Raw genomic sequence first — 8604 nt, forward strand, 5'->3', positions numbered from 1 at the left:
ATGTTTTACAGAAAGACTATCAGCTTATCTTAGAACTAAATAAGTATAAGAACTTTAAGACATTCATAATTATAGTCTTTCCATGGAAAAAGATGCACAATTTTAAAATGTTACAACATTTTTCAAAAAGTTATTAAGAAATGAAATGTATACTTGCATTATGTGCCACATTTTTAGCTATTTTTAAACCAATATTACAAACCAGTCTAAAGAGTCAGCTTGATTAGAGGGACTAACTTCTTATGAAAATGCTTCTGAGCTTTTATTTTCTATGAAAGAAATATTATTTCCTTTAAGGTCTGGCACATTTAAGATATTATAACTTCAGTTTTCTTATTTTCTTGGGATTCCGGAAATATTAATTAATGCTAACACTTAAAACAGATATCCTTTATTTTGCGAGAATTTATAACTAAATTTATTAGTGCTCTTCAGAGGTAAGGAAATATTTCACATTTACACAAGAAGGAGTATGGTGTTGTTCTGTGACAGACACTTAGATGCACAGAAAGGAAGCAACTTTCACCGTGCATCTTCAGCAGGAGGTCAAGTTAATTATAGAGAACAAAACTCATCGGTTCAGATTGCAAAGAAAAGTTTCACTCTCCAGTGGTTAGGAAATTATTTTTTAAATTTACTTTCAGTTCACAGATAGACAGGTATACAAATGAAAACGACTAACAAACTCAATTAGGTATGGACAGACTAACAGACCTTACCAAAAGCCAAAAAAAAAAAAAAAAAATAAAAAAAGAAAGAAAGAAATTAAACAAACGAACAAAGAAAACTCCACAGAATTAGGAGTAAGGGGAAGGCAACAACAAAATTAAGAATCAGTAAGGGTAAAGCCCTAGCATTGCTTGGGATTTACTCCTAGGACCAAAAGAAGACCTCCCTAGGATTAAACAGCCCATAGGTGCATTTCTCAGAAAATCAGCTTTGACGGGCGCTGGCAGTTGAATCCATTTGGGCATGTCAGTGGAAATTCCTCCAAAAATGTCCATGTATAATTTCTAAAAAGTGAAAAATATGAATCTTATATAAATATTAAATACATATACTCAAAAATTTAACTTATTGAGTGAAACAGCATTATGAGAAAGCTGATTCAAAAAGCACTTGAGAAGCAAAGTATATATAGTTCATCAGGAAAAGCATACTGAAAGTGTTTGCTAAAATAAAGGCATACTGAAAGTGTTTGCTAAAATAAAGGCATACTGAAAGTGTTTGCTAAAATAAAAGAAAAATTGGTTAATGTCCTACTGGGCAATGAAACAATATCATTTGGGATTATCTTCTCTACCTGCCTAAATTATTTGCATCTCTGCAGACAAAAATCTCTAAATTAACATGAAATGTGACAGATTCTAGACTGTCTAATCTATAGTAGAAAGCAAATTAAAAAGCAATGCCTCTAAATAATTCTTTGACTGTGTATCCAGACTTTCTTGGGAAGACTAATATCTTTTGATTGTTGAGAACAGGAATTTTAGGGACCAAAGACTTAACATTATACTGATTCTAAGTAGTCCATATTCATCAAGAAAGTGGACATTTCTGTTGTAAATGATGTAAAGATTGAATGAAGATCTGGGAGTGGAAATGCTTTCATATTCAACCATGCCTTATTTTTTTATAGCAAGAACTCTGGAGAGCTATTAGAAAGTGGCCAAGTCAAGTACCTTCGCTTCAGTCTTCCTTTTGCCATTGTAGCTCTTTCTAATTAATACCTTCTGAAAATTTTGTGCCCACTTAACTTTTGTACTGAAATGCTCATTATGTTTATGTCACAAATCTTGCCCAAGTGCATTTAGTTGCAGAACATAAAGCCACTGCCATAAACACAGATACCTTTAAGGCCAATGATAATGGAATGATATATGTTTTCTCAAAACTTTAAACAATATTATGCGAAACCTTGTTAGACAACACACCCTCTCACACACCAACAACACACATGCACATCCACTCCGATAAATCAACTAAAAATTCTTTCAAAATTATGATGGTTATTTTTATTATTTTGTGTATGTCTCCCCATCCCCAGAATTTCTAATGAACATTTGTCATTTGTTTAATTGAATGCAATATTAGCCAACTGCTAAGAGTTTACTCTCTGTTTCATTTTGATCTCCTTCAACCCTCGACCTGGTTTGACACGCTATGCTGAAATGTTAAAAATGTTCCAGTAAAGTCTCTAAAACACCTGCAAGCTGCTTGGGCTTGATTGCAGGCAGCTGATGTTAATTGCAACAGGAGCACTGGCTGTTTTTTTTTTCCCCCAGACTTTCTAACTAACTCATAGAAATAAGAGTTAAGGAAGACCAATTGGATCACTCTTCCACTGTCTCATTACTGTTCCGAAGAATATAATTTCCAGGGCATCCAGTTCAAAGGATGAAACTTCAACATTTTGTGGGACAGTTTCTATCTTATTCAAAGGCACTGTGGGAAATACTTCCTCAGGTTCATAAAAGCTTTCCATTACTGAATTTCTTCCTATTTCTTCTCATTAGATTCCTCATAATGTTAAGTAATTTATTTTCACTGCAGACATTTGAGGGGCATACCGCCATAAGGAATTCTTATGATGCTCTTTATTCAAAGAGGTAAAAAACCTGATTTCAGAACTCAACCCATGGTTGTATATCTAACCCCAAAGTTTTTCCCAACAAAGGAGATTCTCTTTAATTACATGATTCCAAGTCTTAGAAATGTGTTCTAGCTTCTGAAATTATTTCAAAGCTCACAGGAAGGTTGCAATAAGCATGAGTGAGGATAATAAGGGTCATTATGAAGCCTCTTAATAATTGAAGAGTGAAAACCTTTGGGTGGAGAGTTCCAAGCGCAAATGACTTTAATTTTTCATGTTTCTTTCTAGGAGGAACCTACCTTTTGTGGTTCAATGATATGGCTAATGTGGGCTGTATGATTCTTCTCACGGAGTTCTGTCTCCCAAAGTATTACTCATTTTTCTGTTTGACTTTTCCATTGATTTTCCACTGATACTTTTCTGATTAATGAGACCACTGTTATGAATTATGAAGCATTGTGAGAATGCCTTCACATATCTGTGGATTATATCTGTGGCTTAATTTTTATCTTGTCTAGAGCGATGAGGGACTCTGGCTTCTCAAGAGACTCTCAGTGTGGAAACCTTCCTGAAAGCTCTGTGTGGAGGTGGTAAACTGCCCTGAAATAGACTTCTTAGAGAAGGAAGCAGAACAGAATGTTCACATAAAAGTGCTAGGTTGGATAATAATCATATTTAGCACTTACATAACAGTTTTCATTTCCCAAACACTTTATAAACAGCAACTAAATAAACCTTTCAACATCTCCATTAAATAGATAAATAAGCACTATTATCTTAGCGTTCTGTTTGGTGGAGAAAAAAAAGTCTGTACTCGTTTATAACTGCAGGAGATTATTTCAGAATAATGATTCCAACTCCAGTGTCTGTAAGCCAGTCTCAAGCTCTACCTGTTCCAATTTTCTTTTCAAGGCAACTGATTAACTGGTGCTCATGTTGGTCATTGTGAAACTGCAGTCAAAGCCATTTCTCTGCAGCAATCTAAGTTCAAAGAGTTACTCAGAGATGAGTGCCTGGGAAGTTTCCATTATAGGCCTGACTTGATAAAGGAAAAAGTAAATAAGTACCTGAAATATCAGGAGGATGTGAACTGCCCAAGCTTGTCTCAGTTCCTGAGATCTTCCTCAGTTAACATTAATAATGCTTCCCAGCCAGATAATGATTCCCTCACCAAGGCCTGGTGGAAGATGGCATACTGCTTGCATTTGGTGAGCCTCCAAGGTTGCGATTCTTTCAACAGAAGCATATTGATTTCCTTTCTTAATGTTTTCTCAGAGTCACAAAGTGTCACTGCCTACTTTTTCCAGGCTCCCTGAAATTTTTTTAACATGTTTTCTGCTTGCTCTACTTCCTGCTGTTCCTTTTCACTGAAAAAAAAATTTAATAGCCTGTTTTGATTCAAAGAAGGCATGTGAATGTACTTTTCTGCAACTGAAGTACAATTTGTTTACAAATGTTGGCACAGCACAAACGAACCATTATATGACTTCCTTCACTATTTGATGGCTTTGTTCTTAAAAACGTTAAAAGTACCAAATCAGTTCTCATTTATGTTATCCCTTTTAAGCTAAAGCCTTCTTAATATGGACAGAGTGGTGGTTGAGGGTGCAGGCTTTGGCATCAAACTGCTTTGCCAAGTTGTTTAAATCTCTTAGTCTTAGTTTCTCAAGAGTAAAGTGGAACCATTGACAATACTGATGTGAGCAGGTTGTTATGGGGATTAATGAAATTATATGGTTGAAGTGGGAGCACAGAGGTGGGGCTATGGAAGGGCTCAATAGGTACTAGGGGTCATCTTTACCACCACCATCACCACCATTATCATCATCATCAACCTCATCATCATCTGGCAATGCTACAATGTAAGAACAGAAAAAAAATTGTCCTAAGAAAGACTGTAATCATAAACCTGGGATTATCTGAAATCTGCACAATTCATCTTAGTTTTCCTTGATCCCTCAAGAATTGGGTTAGCCATCATCACAATAGAATCATGAATTCCTAGGATTTAGAAGGATAATGTTATGATGCTAGGGTAAGTGAGGCTTTAACTAGAAAACTCAAAAGGAGTTCAGGTTTATTTTATCTTAACAACTGGGTACAAGAAGAGAATGAATTTCCTGAGTGTCTGGAAAGCTCTGGGATCCAGAAGTAGGTAGAGAGGAACTTCCAGCAGTGGCAGATGAGAAACAAATGCCTCACACCCTTAAGAGCTTTAGAAGGTCAAGTCAAGTACATCCTGGAAATCTAGAGGAAGGTGGCAGAGCCAAGGGCACAGGCAGCCTATGGGCAGGGCAGAAGTCAGCTGTTTGAAGTTGTCAGCCTCCATGTGGATGGTAGCCCAGGAGGGGCATAGGCACTGTGGAGGAGCCACCAGGCTGTGGCTGCTCGGCAGGGCCTGGACAGCATAGGAGGTCACTGTGTTAATTAACATGAGTGGCACTTTCTACCCCTTGTGTTCTCCCAAACAGCCACAACTATGGGAAGTGGGGCAAACTCAATGAGAATCAATGAGACTTCACCAAAGATACACAAAGTGAAGAAGCCTGGAGCGATATAGGTGGTCAAAGTCTTATTCTGTCTCTTACAGAATCCTAGAAATTTTAGGGGCTGAACTTGTGGATGAACTTTGAAAGAATTTGGATATTGGAGTAAGCTAGTAGGCACATGGTGTTACTGATATTTACAATTCATTTCTTAATTCCTTTATTTATATGTTCACTTTGAAAATACTTATTGAATGAAACACATAAGAGTATGCCTGAGACATTTGGATTATGGTTCTATACACAGCTGGTTATACATTTTGTATTGTGTACTTAGAAACTAAAATAAATCAAAGTGCACAAAAAAGAATCATGGAATTAAAAATATTGTATCTCTTTTTCTTTCCTTGTCATATTCCAGAAAAGTGAAACACTTATTGTGAAAACATTAGGTTTTTATCAAATATATAATATAGGGATACTCTCTCTTTATACTTGATTCAAAATATAGAGAAGTGATTAGAACAAAACATAAAAATCTTTTTTATCTGCTCACATTTTTCCCAGCCTTGAAGCAACTACTGTCAATGATTCTGTGTGCTATTAATCTTCCAGTATGCACGTGTGTGTACATAATTATATACAGTATAAATAAGATTACATTGTACATATTAAGAGACTTGCTTTGATAATAATGATTCTTAAAGATCTTTTCACATCAATATATTCATACCTTCATCATATTCAATAAAATGTTTTCACTTTAATTATTTACTAGTTAATATGTATTTTCCCTTACCTTTTTCTAACTCAATAAATGATACAAAGAACACTTTTATATATACATCTTTGGGTACGTGTAAAGTAGAATTACTAGGTCATAAGCAAAACACAGTTGTAATTCTGATATATACTGCCAAATTAGCTTCCAAAAGACAACCAATCTATAATTCTACTAGCAGTGTTTAAGACCAGGGAGAGAGTGAGTATTGTTGAAATTTAATGACTTTTTTTCCACAATATTTACAAGATTGATTTAGGATATGTGTTGCTATTGATCAAAGGATTCATTGTAGAATTAATGCTGTGATATTTTCTTCTGTCACTTTTACAATCAGCGTTACTATTTTATAAATATAAGTATTGTGTAATATCTTTTCATTTTCTTTTTTTTCCCATCTTTTACAAAGGGGAAACCAAGATCCAGAGGGAGTAGTTGAAAAGTGCCCAAGTTTTTATGGAAGCCAGAAGTGAACCCACCAAATTCTATTAAGTGTCTGGCAATTAGGGCTAAATCAGTAATTGAGTGACTATATATATACATATATATATATATATGTGTGTGTGTATATGTATATATATACACACACACACACACACACACACATTTTTAGGAGTCTACACAAAATATCCTATTTAGATATAACAACTGAAGCAATGAGTGAAAGGAACTCTGAGATCTAGACAAGGCCATTGACATGTAGCAAATAGACAAACTGGGAAATAACATAATAGTTGAATAATAAGCTTCAAGATGTATGAAACAGATGGATGAAAGTGAAGTTAAATAGAAATCCTTTGATAATTGGGATGCAATCTATGGGCACCACATGGCATGGTTCATCTTCATGGTTTTAAACCAGTGGTGAAAATGAGGGATAACACTGGGTTCAGTGTAGTCTCATGATTCTTTGCACACCAGCGACAATTCTCGTGCTTCTACCAAGAAATTTAGAGGACTGACGGAAACTGAGAAAACAGATAACATGTAAAATCCTTATAAATAATAAGGAATTAATCATTCTTATAGTAAGATGTATTACCGACACATTTTCATTATTTGTATCACGGTAACTCTGTGATATGAGTAGGGGTGATAGTAGCACATTCCACTGATAGGGGAGAAAGCTGAGATATAGAAGAGGTACTTCCTTATACCAATTATGTTATTAATCAGCAGAAGACACAAGCACCTAAATTTAGGCTTTCTGATTCCTTATCCTGTGTTCTTCCTAATATTAATACCCTGCCTGCTAGTCCAAAGCAAAGCTTTTGAGTCAATCAGTTTAAATATCCCAAAACTTCATAGCATGACCCTATTATTACTTATGGAATTGAGTTTAACATAACATGGGGTATCTTTGCACCTCATAAAGAGGTCTAGTTATTGAAGTTCAAAAAGGTCCTTGTTACAGAATGGTGTGCCCGGAAGATATCTAACAGCATAGGTCACAAGAGAGTTAGTATCATAGAGGAAGGACTCCAGGAAAGAGAAAGTACTTCTTGACAGATGAAAGCAGAGGGTATGTCTGTTAATACCTCAGCTGGATCGTCCCTCAGATTTTCTAAATTGTCTGATCATATATTCTACTCTTGAGCTTGTTTGAATATTTCTTTTCTAGGAGCAATAATATATGTGCTTTTCTTCTGGAAGAAGGTGGGCATTACCTGAGTTTAATTACGTTTTTCTGGAGATTTTTAAAGTCAGGTTTGTGGAAATTCATGGTGTATAGTCTCTGATCATTTATCTTTTGTTTTCTGAGATGGATGAGTCCATACAATCCTAATTGAAAGGAAAAGTAGACGTAAGTTGATGCCTTAGTATCACGGCCTCATCTTTGCAAATTTTAATTCCACTATGCTGATTGAGAGATATTAAAATGACCTAAATATCTCATAGTATGTCAACAGAAAACTAAATTATTAAGTTTCCTCTTATATTAAACTAAGATTTGAGTGGGTGCTCAGTAAGGTTTCTAGGAGTCCTTTTGTTCCATGTCTCCTTTTTAATCATAGTACCCAGCATTGTGCATGGCAAAGAGAAGAGCTCATTAACTTGTGATGCACAATCATTTGTTTGAGTAGAATATTTGCAATGCTTTAAAATGTCTTCCTTCCTCCCTCCCTCTCTCCCTTCCTTCTTTCCTTCCTCTTTGTTCTGCATTCAATCATTCATACTTTGTACATTCAATAAATCTTTATCGAACATCAGTACTGGACCTTTATCCTTCCTTTTTCTGGAAATCCAGAAGTTACTGAAATGTCCTAGTAGATAGCTGTAATAACCACTACACAAAGTTTACAGCTTACAAAACTGAGATTTCAATCTCAATCTTGTATTTAATGGGGGGATTTAGACTTTGTTAATTTCATCTGACAAATGGAAAAGGTGAGAATTAAGTAATATAGTCAAGGCCACTGGGTCAACAGCAAAGCCAAGACTTGAACACAATTGGTCTAATTCAAAATCCTTGTTTCCTTCCTCTGTGCTACATGGCCTCTCCAAAAACTAAGCAGCAGGAGCCGTGATAAAACCAATGTTGCCTCTGGTTTTCTGGAGAAGACTACATAGGCCATGGCCTCATCAGGAAATGCATGCTGTTTTCCCTCCTTTAGAGTTTTATTATAAGGACAATTGTATATTGTTCTGGTGTGTAGAAGAGTGCGGTCATTTCAAAATAAAGATTTTTTTGACTTTCCTTGCTAGCAGATGTCAGTTTTCCTTTCCTTCCTTGAACCCCACTT

This window comes from Papio anubis, chromosome 7, assembly GCF_008728515.1.
Source record: "Papio anubis isolate 15944 chromosome 7, Panubis1.0, whole genome shotgun sequence".
Taxonomy (NCBI): Eukaryota; Metazoa; Chordata; class Mammalia; order Primates; family Cercopithecidae; genus Papio; species Papio anubis.